This window comes from Lycorma delicatula, chromosome 7 (genome assembly GCF_047948215.1).
Source record: "Lycorma delicatula isolate Av1 chromosome 7, ASM4794821v1, whole genome shotgun sequence".
Classification (NCBI taxonomy): domain Eukaryota; kingdom Metazoa; phylum Arthropoda; class Insecta; order Hemiptera; family Fulgoridae; genus Lycorma; species Lycorma delicatula.
In genome coordinates, this window is record NC_134461.1 from 114,001,291 (window position 1) to 114,020,767 (window position 19,477).

The 19,477-nt window shown below is 28.5% G+C and overlaps 1 protein-coding gene across 3 annotated transcripts in view; it reads right to left on the reverse strand.

Moving 5' to 3' along the window:
- Positions 1–19,477, reverse strand: part of shakB (Innexin family member shaking B) — a 421,195-nt gene that overhangs the window by 229,718 nt on the left and 172,000 nt on the right. The window lies entirely within an intron of this gene.

Here is a 19,477-nt window from a genome sequence, read left to right on the forward strand (position 1 = left end):
CCACTCAACCCACCGGGTTGGTCTAGTGGTTAACGTGTCTTCCCAAATCAGCTGATTTGGAAGTCGAGAGTTACAGCGTTCAAGTCCTAGTAAAGCCAGATATTTTTACATGGATTTGAGTACTAGATCGTGGATACCGGTGTTCTTTGGTGGTTGGGTTTCAATTAACCACACATCTCAGGAATGGTCGAACTGAGAATGTACCAGACTACACTTCATTTACACTCATACATATCATCCTCATTCATCCTCTGAAGAATTATCTAAACGGTAGTTACCGGAGGCTAAACAGGAAAAAGAAAGAAAGATTTCTTCCACTCAAAAAACAAAAATTTGTCTAATACAAATAAAACTGTTTTTAACAAAATGATATTGATATCAAAAAAGATAAGGCACTACATTTCTATTATCAAAATCTGTTATTAATTTAGAATATTCTTTAAAAAATACATGTTAAATATATATAATAGATATACAATAATAGATAATAAATAATGTTTAAGCGTTCCATATAATAAAAAAAAGAAAAATTTGTTACAAAATCTTACCGGCCCGATTTCATTTATTAAACAAAGAATAATCATAAGAATTGTATTATTTTTGTAAATGTAATATGTATTACATACAAATGAAATCGGGCCGATAACAATTTTGTAACAATTTTTTCCTTTTTTTGCTTATTATATGGAACGCTTAAACATTGTTTACTATCTATTATTGTATATCTATTGTCTATTACATATATTTAACAAGTTTTTTTTTTTTTTAAGGAAATTCTAAATTAATAACAGATTTGATAATAGAAATGTAGTGTCTTACTTTTTTGATATCAGTATCGTTTTGTTAAATATTACAGAAATTTTAATAATATTACAGAATTTTTATTAATATTACAGAAATTTTTGTTTTTTGAGCGGAAGAAATGATATCTGTTAGAATCTTACCGTACGGTTTTTAATTTCATTAATTTCTTTGGATATCACTGCGTTTTGTTAGATTATTCTTTATTTTTTTATGAATTACTATTTATTTTATGGATTTATTATTAAAATTTATTGAAACAAACTGAATCACGGCCAATTTTTTTTTTTTGTTATCATTCACTTTTGTTGTTAACATATATTTCAGTTTTTAATAAAACTACTATAATGACCTTTACGAATCGAAAATCCGTGACGCACTTATTATTTTGTAAGTGTAACCCTCGATTTTTATCGTTAAATCCGATTTTACCAATCGAATTTATTACTGTTTTATTTATTCTTTTTTTAATAAAACTAGTATGTTCTCTTGTAAACTAATACTTTTTTTTTTCTAAAGAAGTGGTGGAAATTAAAAAAATTGTTTCATCTTCAGTACTTTTATTTACATAACAGCATTTTACTATTAAAATAAGCTGTAGTAAAATTTCTTTAAAATTTTATTATTTCAAGTACATTGTCAAGTTTTTGTATGCTACCTAGTACTATCAAGTAGTGCTATCTAGCTGCGCGATTCGTAAAGGTACAGTAAAATATGAATTAAAATGACATATTCGAGTCCCGCGGTTAATCAAATGGAAAAAAAAGTTGTCTAAAAATTTTCGAGGTATTTTTTTGAAAGTATTCTTTATTATCAATTTAGCTGAAATATAATGTTTTCCTGCTTTTTCCCCCGCCACCACCATTTTTATTTTACTGTTAGGTTAGGAGTCATGTTTACAACTGTAAATATAGTTCGTTGATTTCGTGACCTCTTACCAACGAAGTTCTAACGAACTTCGTGATTAAATATAAATGGTTTAGTTATTTACTATCACACGGCTGCGAATAAATCCAAAATGTACCGTTGCGAGGCGTTTTTAGATAGAAGAACGATTAAAACATATATTTATAAACTAAATAATGGGTTGAATAAATACCTTTTTAAAAATTAAAGTAATAAAAAATTGCTAAACTCATTTATAACAGTTGATTTGCTTAGCCTTAGTGTTAAAAATTAAAAGTTGAAATTAAAATTTAAAAATTTTTTTCGAAATCTTTTATTTAGACTTCGTAAAAATGACCGAGCAGATTCGCAAACAAAATGAGTTAAAAATCTGTCCTTGTTTTTCAAATATATATAATCCTGTATTACTTACTTTTCTTCCTTGAAAGTATATATTAGTCATTGTTTACCAAATAGACGTCCATTTATTTAAAGGTTTACGCTATCTGTTACAATCTTTCGTAATTGTGACTCTGAGAAGATATGAAAACTACCAATTAAGGGATCCGTTTTCTGAAAGCAATGATCATAACCAATCCCTGAATTAAACAGATAGAATTTATTACTTTTAAGCTTGTACTTCAAATAATTTGACTCTTCAAAACGATATCTCACATTATATTGGACTCAATAAAAAAAGACTTCGGGAATCCAATTTATTTCACTTTTCCAAGTGAGCTTAAATTGGATACTCACTATTTTTTGATACGATTATGTAATTTTTTTTTGAGAGACTAATATCACGTCATGTCATATCATTTACAAACGTTTGATTTTGATTATTCAACCTAACATAATCGTAGATTATGAATAAGAACAAAAATTTAAGCCCACAAATTTTGTAACTGGCTTCGTCAAAGTTTTGTCTTAACTTTTGTGAGGAAGTTTTTCCAGTATGTTCTTGAAAATTCATCATGATTTTATGAAATTTAAAAAATAATATTGATGTAATGTTGTAATTAATGTAGGTCGTCTCTTACTAGCAGAATCAATCTATATCATGAGTTGTTTTTTGTTTACATTGAGGGTGTATTAAATTGTTGTTTTACATTATTCCAGACTTTATTATGGTTGTAACGCATATGAGGTATTTTAGAATCTATATAAAAAAAAACACCAGACACCTATATTTCTGGTGGTATTTCTATTTTTCGAACAATGGTTCGAAATGTTTTTTGATATACCATTCAACAAACCCAATATAGTAAAATTGCATAAATTTAATCGTACAGTTATGTTTTATTATACCTCTCCACCTACATACGGTCATTATTTAAAACTAGTCAGCGAAAAAAAATGGAATTAAATAAGTAATTTATTAATAAAATTTCGCATTCTGGCTATTGAGAAATTAAAAGAATTAGTATAAATCAGTTTGAAAATTCAATATTTATACTTTTACTTTGGGAGGTTGAATTTTTTTTCCTTTTTATTATTTAGCTTGTTCTTGAGCCACACGTGAAACACTTAGTTTTTAACAGAAAATCAAAGATATATTTTCTTAAACATTCAGCATTTTTATAAAAGCTTTTCTTTTATTTTTAATTTTTTGCTACTACATTTATCTATTTTTTTACGGTTAACCTTTATTTATTTTTAAAATTTGATTTATTTGTATTTATATTTTATTATGCCATTTATTACATCAAAAAAAGAATATAATAAATTGTATATTTTGTGTTTTAAAGCTTTAAAGTTTAGAAGCATAAAGTTGTCACCATATTCCCAAGAGAGTAATATATCATTGTAATGCCAAACTAAACTTTAACTGATCGTCGTAGTTATCTTTGTAACAAAACACTCTTACAAATAGGTAAAGATAAAATTTTAACCACAATTTGAAAATATTTATTTTTGAATTTTTATTAGTGTAATTATTAAATACAATGATCAAATGAATTATACACATTTCTAAAATATCAGACAAAAACTGTTAATTAAAATCAAAATTATTTTGGATATTTTCTCAATTATAAACAACTAGCAGACCCGGTAATGCTTTGCTATTGCTATATTTGAGTGTATATATATATATACATATAGATTAAATGAACACAACTGAAAGTTTGATATGGCTGTAAAATTATCACAATTAATACTGAACATTAAGAAAGTTACAAAACATTACGTAACTTCACAAAATTTAACCTTTCTCTTTATAAAAGTCAGAATATAAATAAATCCCATTGTTAAAACTACTTATCGGATTTAATTCAAACTACTCTCTAAACACAGTAGTCTGTTCAAAATACCCCTAACTTTCTTTCTACTGATCAGATCGAGAATTACAATAGCTTTAAATTTTCTCCGGACAACGCGGACCATTTTGCAAAAACCCGCGCATAAATCGGTCCAGTAGATTTTTGGTCTGCAGCAGACACACACACAAACATTTATATATATATATATATATATATATATAAAGTCTGTTTGTTTGTTTGTTCATTTAGTAAATGTATCATCATCTGCGCCACCTAGCGGGTATAGTTTTTGCAAAAATTTTCTTTTCGCGTAACTAATGTATATTCTGAATATGAGCCAAATCGGATCATAAATGCAATTTTTCCAAATATCTCAACCCCAGCGCCACCTAGCGGGTCCAAACTAATTGAGAAACTTCGCGGGTGTGCGCACAACTCACTGAAGTTTCATCGCAATCGAATGAATGGTATAGGAAACATTACGGGACAAACTTCATTTTTAGATATATAGAAGATTAATGACTCATTAATTGAGGTATTAAATATATGTTTTTTTAATAAATTATAAATTGTAAATTACTTTAAATTTGTAAATACACTAATTGTAAATTTTATTTTTAGTTTGATAATAAACCTTTGTATTGAAAAAATGTTTACTAAATAAATAAATAAACTTCGCCGATCTCCGTGGTAAAGTGACATCGTCTCGAACTTTCATCCGGAGGTCCCGGGTTCGAATCCTGATCAGATATAGTATTTTTCATAACTACCAAAAAAAAAAAAATTTTTTAAATAGTTTTAACTACATTTTGATTTTGATAAATCATTAATCACTGTCGCTATAAGTATTTATTAAAATCCTCTGATATTATGTGGTTCACAAAAAACTGATTAAGTTGTTTAAAAACCATTAGTGTAATATCAAAAAACGTTACTGATTTGTTGTCTGTAGGTCACGATAATAACTGTGTTTGAAACGAACATTGTTAATCCACCAGTTCTAATTACTTTCCTTAATTTTATTATAGACCGACATAATTCATAAATCTCTAAAATATTTCAAATTGTTATTTTAACTAGATATTTAAAAAAAATAATAATAAAATACCTATTTTACGTATAGGTAAAATAATCTACAATATCTAATTATTGCCTTTGTATGTTTTAATTACTTCCTGATATTTTAAAAATATGTATTAAATTAGTGAATTCATTTGAGTAATGTATTGAATAATTTTAATAATAAAAATGCAAAAATAAATACAGTAAATACCGTTTATATTGACCTCCAAGGGACCGACGATTTTAAGTCGTTACAAATACCGCTACTTCCCTAGGGCTCCATAGCTAGAATGCATGTTAAAAAATCCTGTACTTTAAACCCCGTAAATCCGTACATGTGCAAACTGGTCCATATGCATAAATGTCCAACCCGGCATCTTACAACTATCAGTTTGAAAAATGGTAAGAGATTAAAGTCTGACCTTCCTTTAGTTGATGCTGGCCCAGTATTATTAATAAAGAAGCACATCTAGAAAATTCCGGAGAGAACTTTGAGATTAAATTTTACCAAGAATCTTTTACCAAAAAAAATCTTTAGAGATGTACAACTTTTATTATTTTTTTTTTTTTTTGGGGGGGTTATGAATTGCCACAATCCATAAATATGAAGGTAGAGATAATTTTGTCTGTCAACAAGTTAAGAGTCCATCCCAATTACTACTATGGATTTTTGTGTACTTCAATAAAATTTTACTAGAAATCTCGAAACGGACGCACAGTCTTAAGAAGTTTTCAATATTATCCAAGATGAGGTGTCAATATTGTGGCCACCCTGATTATTATCGGATTTAATACTTTGTGATTATTTTGTTTTGGAATTCGTGGAAATTTACTGTTTCTGTAGCCCAGTTCTCTGCGTATCTCTCAGAACTTCTAAACCATACCAACACTGTAACACTAATTTATTTCCTTATATGCACAGGAAACGAAGAGGAATAAAGGACTCTTGTCACGTCTGCAAAGATTTGAGTATGTTTGGGATATGTAAAAAAAATTCAAAATATCTTATTCCATTATAATCTATATAAATAAAAGACAATCTTCGTTTTGTATGTTTCCTAATAACTTGTAAACTACGTAACCGATTTTGCTGAAAATTTTAAAATTTTTTATTGTTTGTCCTGAGAGTAAGTATGAACATGTTATTTTCAGCGGAATCGGTTAAGTAGTTTTTGAGTTATTTGTGCACAATATCGTTTTATATTTCGAAAGATATCTATATCGATTGTCATTGTCTATATAGATCGTTTTCTATGTCGACATCGACTTCGTCAGACAGTTATGTGATTAAATATTGTGTCTCGACCAATATTTTGTCGTTTTGGACGCATTGTTGTTTTTATCCTTTATATAAATCCTTTATATTTACAGTTCTTTTTTTTACATTTTTGTAACTTACGAATATAATGGAACGGATAATATTACGAAAACAATAAATTGTACAATATTAATTCGCAATTAATTTTCTTTCTTTCTTTTGCGATTGAATTTATACTGAACGTGATTGAAAATAATTGTTTATATAATTATATCTTATTTATATAGATTATTTATTCGTACAAGCATGAGTTTAATGAAGACAGATGATCCAAGGGACTGAGCCTCCTGGATAGACAGGAAGGGCAAGTGAAGCGTGCCTGGCCGGCTAATTATCCTCTGACCGCGACAAGAAACAAGTACCATATTGCACGGGTGAAGCCGCGACGGGTCAGCTAATTTAAAATAAATTACTATGTTCTTTATAATAATATATTAATGAAAATTAATCAAATATTTAACAATGACTAGTATAGAATATTCAGTTTTTGTAAAGAAAAGCTTTTGCTACCGATAATAAATTAAACGTTCGGATTTTTATATTACTGGACTTTTGTAATAATTTAATTTAAAAAAATTGAAATTTTTCTATAAAATTCTATCTTTACAACAATACATAATGGATTTCTATATCGTCCTTACATCTCAGAAACGGTCTTACCTATAATTATAAAGTTTGGTCTCGTGGCTAGTTTATTACCGTAGTTGACTTTATTAAACTTTTTTCAAAATCGGATGGGAAAATAATGAAAGGTTTGTATATGAAGAAAGGGGTTGCAATTCGTGAAAAAGTTTACACGAACGTGTTTTTTGTTTTACGTTATCGATTAATAACCCCCGTATAACGATTCAAATATCCCTCTACAGTTCAACACTTAACCACCCTTCCTTTTACCCTTGTTACTCCCTAAAATTTCGTTTTGTAATATTACATGTACCAATATTTAACTCTATACTGACGACGCGAAACATCAACACGAAATGAACATTTGATTTAAAATGAAGATAGATTTCAGTTCTGTATTAATTAGATTTTCATTGTAATTTTTTTTATTCCAATTTAAAATAAATTATTCGGGTTGGTTAAATATACAATGAAAAAATACATATTTATTTTAAATGAAATAAATCAGTCGTTACATGAGCTCATTTTTAAATAGAAATTAAATTACAGATATTATTCAGAAATTTATTATTATTAACAATTTATTATTAACAGAAATTTCTTTACATATATTATTCGAAGAAAAGGAATTCTGTAATAACTTTATTTATTGTTCTAATTATAAAACCCTAACGACCAATTATAATTACTCTTGATATGCACACTATATAAATACATACCTATATCATTCATCACCTTTATAACGAATGATATATTTTATTGTAATGAAGAATGTCAAGCCTGACTGAGATTTGAACACAGAATATTCCGTAATAATAATAATAATAAGCTTTTCTTAGAAATTTTTGGTCCTTAAAAACCTTTTTTCTTAAAATTTTTTTTAATTGCTTCCTTGTACGAAGTAAAGAAAGTTTTCAGATTTCTTCGGAAATATCCATTTTGACCATCCCTAAATCCATTTTGACTAGTTTCGTCGTGAAATCTGTACGTACGTATATATCTCGCATAACTCAAAAACGATTAGGATGTTGAAATTTTGGTTTTACGACTGATGTAATATCTAGTTGTGCACCTCCCCCTTTGATTACAATCGACTGGACCAAACGTATAAAAAAAAACCAGAATCCAAAAAATTTGGATTTTAAACTTTTTTTAACTGCAATAATAAGCCCTCATTGAGACCGTTTCAATGATATACCATAAGTGGTACTTATTTTCATTGGTTCCAGAGTTGTAACCAAATAAAATTTTAATTAATGAAATATCGTTCATCTTAAAAGGGGAAGGCACACCGGTTCGAATCACACTTCATCGCCTTTTTTTTTAACTTTTTTTTTTATTTAAATATCTTGATTTGTTAATAACTATTAATCTCTGATTGTTAAAAAAATTACGATAAATAATAATTCAATCATAACTATAAAAAAAATCTGATGTAGACACCACATGACTTCCTTGTACGCCCATTAAACTACATGAAATTTTATTTCATTAATAACTTAATCAAATAAACGGAAAAAAAAAAATATATATATATATATATATATATACATATTTATTTTTTTTATTTTTATTATTGAATTATTATTTATCGTAAAAACGTTTTTACAATCAGAGGTTAATAATTATTAATAAATCCATATATTTAAATAAAAAAGAAGTTAAAAAAAAGATGAAGTCTGATTCAAACCGGTGTGTCTTCCCCTTGTAAGGATCAAATGTTTCATTAATTAAAATTTTATTTGACTATAACTCTGGAACCAATGAAAATAAGTACCACTTATGATATGCCGTTGAAAAGCACATAATGAGGGCTTTAGAAAAATTTTAAAATCCAATTTTTTTTGATTTTGGGATTTTTTGGACAAGTTTTTTTCAGTCGATTGCAATCCAAAAGGGGAGTTGCACACTTGATGTTACAACAATTCTAAATTCTAAATTTCAGCATCCTACGTCTAATCGTTTTGTGAGATACTCGTACATACACGTCACGCCGAAAATAGTCAAAATGGATATTTCCGTTGAAATCTGAAAACCGAAATTTTTCGCGATCACATCCTTCCTTTATTTCGTAGAAGGAAGTAAAAAGATATCAGAAATTATTAATGAAATAAAATTTAATATACTTTTCATTTTTTTAACAAAAAAATGTGTAATTTAACTTAATAGGCGTACAAGGAAAGTCATTTGATATCTACATCACATTTTTTTTTTTTTTTTTATAAAACAGCTTACAACAAGGAGATTAAGATGTTATTCGTTTATACAGATTTACTAATACATAGATATCTTGTAAAACTAAAATTGATAGTCTTTGTTTTATTGTAACAGGAAAAACATATTTCATTAACTACTGGATTAGTTAATAGCACAGATAATTTCATAAATGATCTATAAAAATAGTTCAATTATTACATAACTAATGTAATATCCTTCACCAATAGTATGTTAAACATATTCGTAAATTATATTTTTACAGGAAAATAAAGTGTATATCAGTTAATTTCCCTGTTAAAATATTTCCAGACTATTTATTAATTAAGAAGAAAATTTCCTTTTTAAAATTTGATCTTAACTAGATAAATCCTATTAAAATTTAGCAAAATCCTATTATATATGTATAATAGGATTTTGCTAAATTTGGGTAAGTGAGTGGTACATTCAAGTTCAGACTGACGTCCTATCGATAGTCACAACATGAGTGCATACACGTGTATGAAAACAAATGTAACAAGTGTTTACAATTTTCGTTGATCCAGGTTGAATTTCATTGTGATAAAATATAGATTTATACTGATTGATTAAAAAATATGTTATACATTTACTTACACATGAATGATAAATTTCTGATTTTAGATTTAATTTTACATAAAAATTTCAAAAAAAATTGTTTCAACATCCTGCTTGAATAAATTCTGAGAATTTCCTGTTAAATATTGTAATGATCTTTAAAAATATAACTTTTTACTTATAAAAATTCAAAAGTAAGTTTCAATCGCAGCGTATTTTAATCGAAGAAATATGTTTATAAAATTTAACAATACTTATATGGAACACTCCTTGAGTATATATATCTTTATATATATATTTCTTGTGTGCGTGTGTATGAAAGTGAACTCCTCCTAAACGGCTGGACTGATTTTGATGGAATTTTGTGTGTGTGTTCAAGGGGACTCGAGAATGATTTAAATTCACAATTTGGTCCACTGGAAAATGTTTTTTAATTAATTTTTTATTTATAAGTAGTTGTTGATTTTGGATAATTTTACATTGGATCCGGCAGACTGTACTACCATCGCAGTATCGAATATTCAATAATATTCTATTTTAATTTTAGTTTGTCCCGACAGTTGGTGCTGCGATCAAATTGTGAAAAATATTTCCTAATTTTGTGTTATTATTGTGTTACAAAAAATCGCGAGAAAACAGTTTTTTAATAAATTTTGTTTTTTTTGTCTTCAGTCATTTGACTGGTTTGATGTAGCTCTCCAAGATTCCCTATCTAGTGCTAGTCGTTTCATTTCAGTATACCCTCTACATCCTACATCCCTAACAATTTGTTTTACATATTCCAAACGTGGTCTGCCTACACAATTTTTCCCTTCTACCTGTCCTTCCAATATTAAAGCGACTATTCCAGGATGCCTTAGTATGTGGCCTATAAGTCTGTCTCTTCTTTTAACTATATTTTTCCAAATGCTTCTTTCTTCATCTATTTGCCGCAATACCTCTTCATTTGTCACTTTATCCACCCATCTGATTTTTAACATTCTCCTATAGCACCACATTTCAAAAGCTTCTAATCTTTTCTTCTCAGATACTCCGAGTGTCCAAGTTTCACTTCCATATAAAGCGACACTCCAAACATACACTTTCAAAAATCTTTTCCTGACATTTAAATTAATTTTTGATGTAAACAAATTATATTTCTTACTGAAGGCTCGTTTAGCTTATGCTATTCGGCATTTTATATCGCTCCTGCTTCGTCCATCTTTAGTAATTCTACTTCCCAAATAACAAAATTCTTCTACCTCCATATCTTTTCTCCTCCTATTTTCACAATCAGTGGTCCATCTTTGTTATTTCTACTACATTTCATTACTTTTGTTTTGTTCTTGTTTATTTTCATGCGATAGTTCTTGCGTAGGACTTCATCTATGCCGTTCATTGTTTCTTCTAAATCCTTTTTACTCTCGGCTAGAATTACTATATCATCAGCATATCGTAGCATCTTTATCTTTTCACCTTGTACTGTTACTCCTAATACTGTTAATCTAAATTGTTCTTTAACATCATTAACTGCTAGTTCCATGTAAAGATTAAAAAGTAACGAAGATAGGGAACATCCTTGTCGGACTCCCTTTCTTATTACGGTTTCTTTCTTATGTTCTTCAATTGTTACTGTTGCTGTTTGGTTCCTGTACATGTTAGCAATTGTTCTTCTATCTCTATATTTGAACCCTAATTTTTTTAAAATGCTGAACATTTTATTCCAGTCTACGTTATCGAATGCCTTTTCTAGGTCTATAAATGCCAAGTATGTTGGTTTGTTTTTCTTTAATCTTCCTTCTACTATTAATCTGAGGCCTAAAATTGCTTCCCATGTCCCTATACTTTTCCTGAAACCAAATTGGTCTTCTCCTAACACTTCCTCCACTCTCCTCTCAATTCTTCTGTATAGAATTCTAGTTAAGATTTTTGATGCATAACTAGTTAAACTAATTGTTCTGTATTCTTCACATTTATCTGCCCCTGCTTTCTTTGGTATCATTACTATAACACTTTTTTTGAAGTCTGACGGAAATTCCCCTTTTTCATAAATATTACACACCAGTTTGTATAATCTATCAATCGCTTCCTCACCTGCACTGCGCAGTAATTCTACAGGTATTCCGTCTATTCCAGGAGCCTTTCTGCCATTTAAATCTTTTAATGCTCTCTTAAATTCAGATCTCAGTATTGTTTCTCCCATTTCATCCTCCTCAACTTCCTCTTCTTCCTCTATAACACCATTTTCTAATTCATTTCCTCCGTATAACTCTTCAATATATTCCACCCATCTATCGACTTTACCTTTCGTATTATATATTGGTGTACCATCTTTGTTTAACACATTATTAGATTTTAATTTATGTACCCCAAAACTTTCCTTAACTTTCGTGTATGCTCCGTCTATTTTACCAATGTTCATTTCTCTTTCCACTTCTGAACACTTTTCTTCAATCCACTCTTCTTTCGCCAGTTTGCACTTCCTGTTTATAGCATTTCTTAATTGCCGATAGTTCCTTTTACTTTCTTCATCACTAGCATTCTTATATTTTCTACGTTCATCCATCAGCTGCAATATATCGTCTGAAACCCAAGGTTTTCTACCAGTTCTCTTTATTCCGCCTAACTTTGCTTCTGCTGATTTAAGAATTTCCTTTTTAACATTCTCCCATTCTTCTTCTACATTTTCTACCTTATCTTTTTTACTCAGACCTCTTGCGATGTCCTCCTCAAAAATCTTCTTTACCTCCTCTTCCTCAAGCTTCTCTAAATTCCACCGATTCATCTGACACCTTTTCTTCAGGTTTTTAAACCCCAATCTACATTTCTTTAATAAATAAGAGGCTAATAAAATCAGATGGAAATATAAACAAAGGAAAACCAATCAGATCAATGCAAGATGGCCGCTGTCAAACACAACGACCAATCACAAAGAGCCCGTATGGCCGTTGCTAATGTAAACAAAATCACAACTGATTAAGTAACAAGTAGGCAGCACTGCGATCGCTTTTAGAATTGTGCGCGTTTTGAGAAATATTATATTATTATTTATTGAAATAACGTTTTAAAGTGTAATTAAAAAATATACATTGTGCAAATTTGTATGGTACAGTATTGAAGTGAATATGTTTTTTTAATTTATTTATGTGTTGTTGATCTTGGAATGGTTAAGGTTCATAATTGGGTCTGGTAGGCAGCGTGTGGGTCCGGTAGGTAGAGCTGCGATTGCGTTTTAGAAATTTTTTATTTATTTTTTGTTTATCAGTCAAACCCGGTAGTTGGTGGTGCTGCGATCGGATTCTAGGATTTTTTTTTATTTTGTTGCTTTTTCGCATATCAATTACTTGCGTCGTAGCTTAGTGTTGTTCTTACATTAGAATTCGTATTTAGAGAATAGTTTGAATTAAATCCGATAGGTGCTGTTCTGACAATTGGATTTATTTACATTCTGAATTTTATAAAGTTAAAGGTGAAATTTTATAAGGTTCCGTAATGTTTTGTAAGTTTCTTAATGTTCAGTATTAATTTTAATGATTTTGCAGCCACAACACTTTTCGTTAAAAAATTATTTTCCACCGAATACCGTGATTAGAGAGTGGTGTGAATTAAATCCGATAGGTAGTGCTGTTGTTTTGCCATTTGGATTTATTTACATTCTGACTTTTATAAAGTGAAAGGTTACATTTTGTTAAATTGCTAATGTTCAGTTTTTAAGGTTTTATGAAACTTTAAATTGTTAATCTGTATGTATACTCAGATCTAGCAATAGCGAAGCATTACTGAGTCTGCTAGAATTGCGCGCTTATTGAGAATATTATATTATATTATTATTTATTGAAATAACGTTTTAAAGTGTAATTAAAAAATGTACATTGTGCAAATTTGTAAGGTGCAGTATTGAAGTGAGTATTTTACATGATTTTTCATGAATTTTAATGATGTATATACGTGCATTCAATAACAATCAACTAACCTTCAAATTTAAATTGTCAGTTCTCATTTGATTCTATGCAACTTATGAAGTATTGAACGGCTCTTTGAAAATAAAAATTTAAGTTTGTAAAATAAATTATAACATTTATAAAATTAAAATATAAGTTACTTATAATAATTATAGTTTAAAGTATATTTAAAAAATTGAATTTATAATGTTTTAGCTGATTAATTTTATAAAAAGTTTTCTAAAATTATTTATAATTTACAGTTATCTAAAATTTGGTGAAATAGATGTTAAAATAAAGCATGAGAAAAATGATAAAAATTTCTACTAAAATTTTAACTACGTTGCTTTTTTACAGTGTTTTAATTTTTTTATTAATTGATTAATTAAGCTATTACATGGTTATGAAACATGAAATACATTAAATAAAAAAAAAAATATGTAAGAGCTACTTTTTTAGAATGATATTAAGTGAAAATTAGTAGTAATGTGGATGAAAATTTATTATTTACACTAATTATTAATTTTACGACGTTCGATTTTTTAATTCAATTTTCATCGGACATCTCAATATTTAGTGAAAATAAATATTAACCATACTACATATAATTAATCAATGAACCCATTACAATAATACAACAATCACAAACTGATAATATCATACTAATAGTCATTTTAATGAAATTTAGAACACATTCCTGCTAATTTTAACTTAATTAAGTTACTTATATTTATGTGTGTGCATTTATTACAGAATAATGCCGCGTCAGAACAACGTCTGTCGTTCCGCTAGTACATATATATATATATATATATCTTTAGAAACCTCTTAACGAAGGCTGAAAAAATGTTCTTTGAAAATTTCAACCTTCTAGGAATTTATAGATACATAATGGTGCTTATCAAATCAATTTCAACATCAATTCCAGATAAACCACATTTTTTATTCATTACAAAATAACTAGTAAAAATGATTAAAAACAGATTATGTATTGTTGAACAGTTAATAAATTGAATAAAAAAGTTAATAATTTAGTCATAGAGTAATTATCTAACTGTTTTTAATTATTCTAGTTCTAATTATCGTCTATTTTTAATCATTTTTACCATTTACTTTGTAATAAATAAAAAATGTGGTTTATCTGAAATTAATGGTTTTATCTGGAAGCCGCCATTTTGTTTCCATAAATTCTTGGTAGTCGAAATTTCCAACCTTTGAACAGAACATTTTTCCAACCTTCGTTATAAGATCTGTAGAGTTTCAATAGAATCGATGGGGGAATAGGCGAATGATACTAAATCAAAAGTATATGCCTCTTCGTGGAACTCGCTACAAATATGGCTATAAACAAAATGTTTTGATTTTAAACTTTTATTCTAATAATTAAAATTAACATGTCTTTAAAAAAAAATGTTTTAATGAATTTCTGTTTCGTGACTTTTCTATTTAGTATTCTTCTATATTCAAGGGCCTTTCAAGTTTAACTGTATTATTTTATGCCAACTTTTAAAAACTGAACAAATCTATAGATTTTTAATTTTTGGATGAAAATTGCTATCAGACTATAATATGGAGTCTGTCAGGAAAAATAATGTAAGTAGTATAGCTTCTTTCCTTTGGAACCTGGGAGATGGCCGTTCAAGGTCACATAAGTTGCGATCTTAGGTAAACGACAGGACATTTTTAGTATGACCTTTGGTCTTTACCGGCTATGTGTTAAAGTTTTCAAGTATCTTATTTCCAATGCCTCATCATAAAAAAAAAAAATGCAAAAGATTTTAAACACATTATGTCATAAAGTTCTGTGTGAAGCTCAACACGAGCTCTCCAGATGCATTTAAGATTTGAAAACAGCTTTTGAGCAAGCTACTCTAAGATCAGCGCAAGTGTAACGATGACAGTGATTTCAAAGATCGTGAAACTTTCCTTGGGTTCCCTTTCAAGAAAAAGTGATGGCAATGAGAGTGCAAAGAATCCAGTTCTGATCCGAAGGGCGACGAATGAACTTCAGAATGTTTTCAGAAGAGCCTAGGTCTTTCTAAAGCAGTCGTTTAGTATAAAGATACTAAAATTTTATACTAAAATTGCATAACAAGATCTGAAACTGTTTTTGAAAATTTGACTCTTAAAAATAATGAAGTCGTCTGAACATCAGCCCCAAAATATTGTCTATCCTCATTAGATAGTCCACATATAATGTACCGTAAAAAAGATATAATATATCGCATTTTACGTGTGATACTCGTATATGAAAACCAGCTATAACATCTACAATTAATGTTAAGAACTAAAAAAATGAAGAAAAAATAAGTAGATTTAGCCTAAAAACAATTTTAGATTTCAGTTTTTCGGTAACAACAGTCGGTTGACTGGTTTATGTACTTCTTTATTCTCTTTTACTCTTTACCGATCTCTTTTCCTCAATCTTACGTCTTAGATCCTTAATTGCCATTTCCCTTAATTATCTTTTTTTAAATATTCTAATTTTGTCTTCATGCATTGTTTTCACCATCTAAACTTCTCTCTAGAACCAAATTCATTAAACATAAATACTTTAATATATTTTCTTTCTACAGATTTGCTACTAGGTTTTTTTTTCAGTTCGTTTTAAAACTTCCTTATTTCGTATATTCAAAACTACTTTATAAAACCACATTTCAAAAGTTTGCATTCTTTATTTCTCTAGTTTACCTGTTGTCCATGTTTCACTGTGTTAAGAAATTTTAAGAACTTCTAATTACTAAATCTACCCATTTTTTTTTTAGAAATCATTAACTCCTTTTTTTTTGTTTATAGCCAAATTGAACTTCTTCCAAGTGTAAACCTCTGCACTATTCATTACTTCTATAACTTATTCTAACTTTATTTAAAATAATATTACTGACGCGAATCTGAACAGTACTTTTATTATCCCTGGTGGATCATTCAGGTTCCAAATGATTTTTCTTGCATCTTTAAATTGCTTCTTTTCATATGCAAATTATAAATCAAACGCGTCGTGTAATTTTTTCTGTACTGTGGTTTGCCTTTTCTCATTTTTTACATAACAGTAAACCAATAATTTACCTTAATAACTAAAATAATTTATTAATTAAGCTATATATTTATTGTACTATCTCGAGTGAAATTCTGAAAAAGTCCTTGCTATTTCAATAACTTTTATTTTTAACTTCGTTTGTCAGTTTCCACCTTTGGTGTGGATTAAACTATTTACATATATATATATATATACACACACTCACACAAACTAGCACACACACACACACGCGCGCGCATACACAGCCAGAAAAATCTGGCGTTTTTTGATTGGTTACTTCATGGTGGTATTGGTGGTCACGGGAGGATGGGGTAGTTTTCCATTTCTCATTAACTATCATTTCTCTCGCCATAGGGCAGTCGAACTGTACGCACTGCAGTTTTGCAGTGAAAAGTTTTCTCGGAAACAACGCTTCTACCATGTTTACTCAAAGAAGGATCCATAAACAATTCAGTGTAGGCAACTACGGTCCTTTGCCTCTTCGTTAACACGCTTAAGTTGTGTATGAACAATTTTAGGAGAACAGGATCAGCATCAAAAATAAATTATCAGGAAGACTGAAAAGTAACGCAGGTAATTTCTTTGAAGAAGGTGTCAGAGAATGCGAACGGTATACTTTGTTGCTCATGAACTTCCTCGCTCTAGAAATTCACAAAAGGCGCATAAGCCGAACTAATTCTTCCAAAAGGATGGGGCAACTCCCCGCACGGGTAGGGTTTCGATGGGTTAAACAAGATGTGATGTTTCTGGAACGTTTAAGTTCCCTACATACAGACATCACCTGGGATCCTGTTCAACAACTTTCCTATGTAACTTCTTCCTATTAGGGTACGTTCATTTCTTGAAATAAAGACGATTCAACGCCAAGTGGCCACCATATCGGGATGATGCTGAGAAAAGTAATGGGAAGTTTCAAAGACTGACCTCAGCAGTATGTAGAACAGAATGGACGAAATTCGTAAGATGGTATTTTCTGCTCTTAATTTTAGCGTAAATCAAAAAATCCTTTTTTCAATTTTAATGGCATTCATGTGAGTTTAAGTATACCACATGAATAAAAATGAGCTCTTCGTAATTTCTCGGTTACATTATTCTAACAGTTGTCAGGTTTTTCTGCTCCATCTATGAATAATAATAAAGTTTCCGTTGCTTGATTGATTTCAGATAGTAGAAAAATATCCATCTTAAACTCATTTTACAACACACCTAACATATTTTTTATGACCACAATTTTAAATTATTTTAATTACAATTCTAATCAAGTATTTTATTAATTTCCGTTTTTAGTTTTGATATTACAAATGTACATATTTTTTTTTTTTATTATTGATAATATTGTGTTTATGTAATTGTAATATTTTTTAATGAATTTTTTTTATTATGCGATTTAATTTTATTTTTAGTAGGGAATTTTCATAATTTAATATTTGATAGGTACTATAAATTCACTACAGTTTTTAGGAATAGAGTTCTCTATATTTTTTTTTTATTCCTATTTCATAAACATACATATAGTTATGTACCTCGTTGATATATATATATCAACGAGGTACACAAGTTACTGAAGTTTTAGGCACTTATATAGTACTTGTTTTCGTAGTCAAAGTAGGTTGGTATTTTTTTATGTATTTCATGAAGTCGTCAATGACTTAAGCTTTTGTTTTCGTAATTTCTATAACATATACGTATTCATAGAAAATTTAATACTTAAAATTTAACTGATTTTAAATGAATATTTGTGTTATCCTTCTGAATATCACCAAAATTACAATCGTAGTATTTCCTAAACTGCAAAATACTTTGTTAGTAAAATAGACAATATGGAATAAGATCCACAGTTTAAGAAGTTTCTTATTAGTTTATTTAAGCTTGAGATAACATAAAACGTTTAATTACAGTTTAAAATACGTGTATTAAGTTTAACTGCATTCGGTTTATATTACGTTTAAAATAAATTTGTTTTAATATAAGTTTTACATAAAGTATATCACTAGGTTTACATAGAGCTGTCGTTCGTTACTGACACAACAATAAGAATTAATAACTAGTCAATGTATTTAGTTCTTATTTACATTTTATTAAATTAGAATTAATTAAATATCATATGATTAATATGGCATTTAATAAAATTAATCACATGACATTACTTCCGTTAACATGACTTCCGTTAACATACTTCTTCCATCAACTAATCCTCTGTTCTCAATCTGTAAGATAATTTATTTTACTGGATGAACTAGAAATTTAATATTTGATTTATCAGATTAATTCGCTGACAAATAAAATATTTTCTGTTTAGTTTAACCAGACGATTATAGAAAAACAAATTATATATTAATTACTAGGAGAATTTAAATAAAAAGTTTCTTTATTGTTTACGTAACACGTTTAGCTGTTTAATAAGTAAATCGTTTTGATCAAATTAAAAAAAAAAACAAATTTTCAACCCGATCGGTATCTATTTTTTAACGTTTTTTTTTTTTTTTTTACATTCAACCCTTGCCTTTTTTTCTAAATATACCAACAGCTTATTAATATATCTTTTCTTTTCAATAATCTTTTATTAAAAAGAGAAGAGATCACGTAAAAAAAAAAATAAATAAACGTGAGGTTTATGCGATTACAGTGGTTATTGGTAGGAATTTTGACGCGCCTCCAAGTAAGTTATTGACATACAAAGTATTTCTAAAACCAATTTGGACTTAGGGTATACAACTATGGAGAACTAGTTGTCTCAATAACATAAAGATGATCTAATGATTTCAAAACAAAATCCCGA